Here is a 434-nt window from a genome sequence, read left to right as displayed (position 1 = left end):
AAGACAAGAGATAGCTAAGATCAGAGCAGAACTGAAGAAGATAGAGACACAAAAATCCTTCAAAAAATCAATAAAACCAGGAGCTCGTTTTCGAAAAGATCAACAAAATAGACCACTAGCCAGATTAATAAAAAAGAAAGAGAGAAGATTCAAATATATGCAATAGAAAACGATGAAGGGGATGTCACCACAGATTCCACAGAAATTCAAACCATCATCAGAGATTATTACAAACAACTCTATGCACATAAACTAGTAAACCTGGAAGAAATGGATATATTCTTGGACACTTGCATCCTCCCAAGCCTAAACCAGGAAGAAGTGAAAACCCTGAATAGATAAATAAAAAGGTCTGAAGTTGAGGCAGCAATTAAGAGCTTACCACCCAATAAAAGCCCAGGTCCTGATGGATTCACAGCTGAGTTCTACCAGAC

The sequence above is a fragment of the Cebus imitator genome, unplaced genomic scaffold, assembly GCF_001604975.1.
Source record: "Cebus imitator isolate Cc_AM_T3 unplaced genomic scaffold, Cebus_imitator-1.0 Scaffold954, whole genome shotgun sequence".
Taxonomy (NCBI): domain Eukaryota; kingdom Metazoa; phylum Chordata; class Mammalia; order Primates; family Cebidae; genus Cebus; species Cebus imitator.
The sequence above is the reverse complement of the archived record's forward strand: the minus strand, read 5'-3'. Positions refer to the sequence as shown.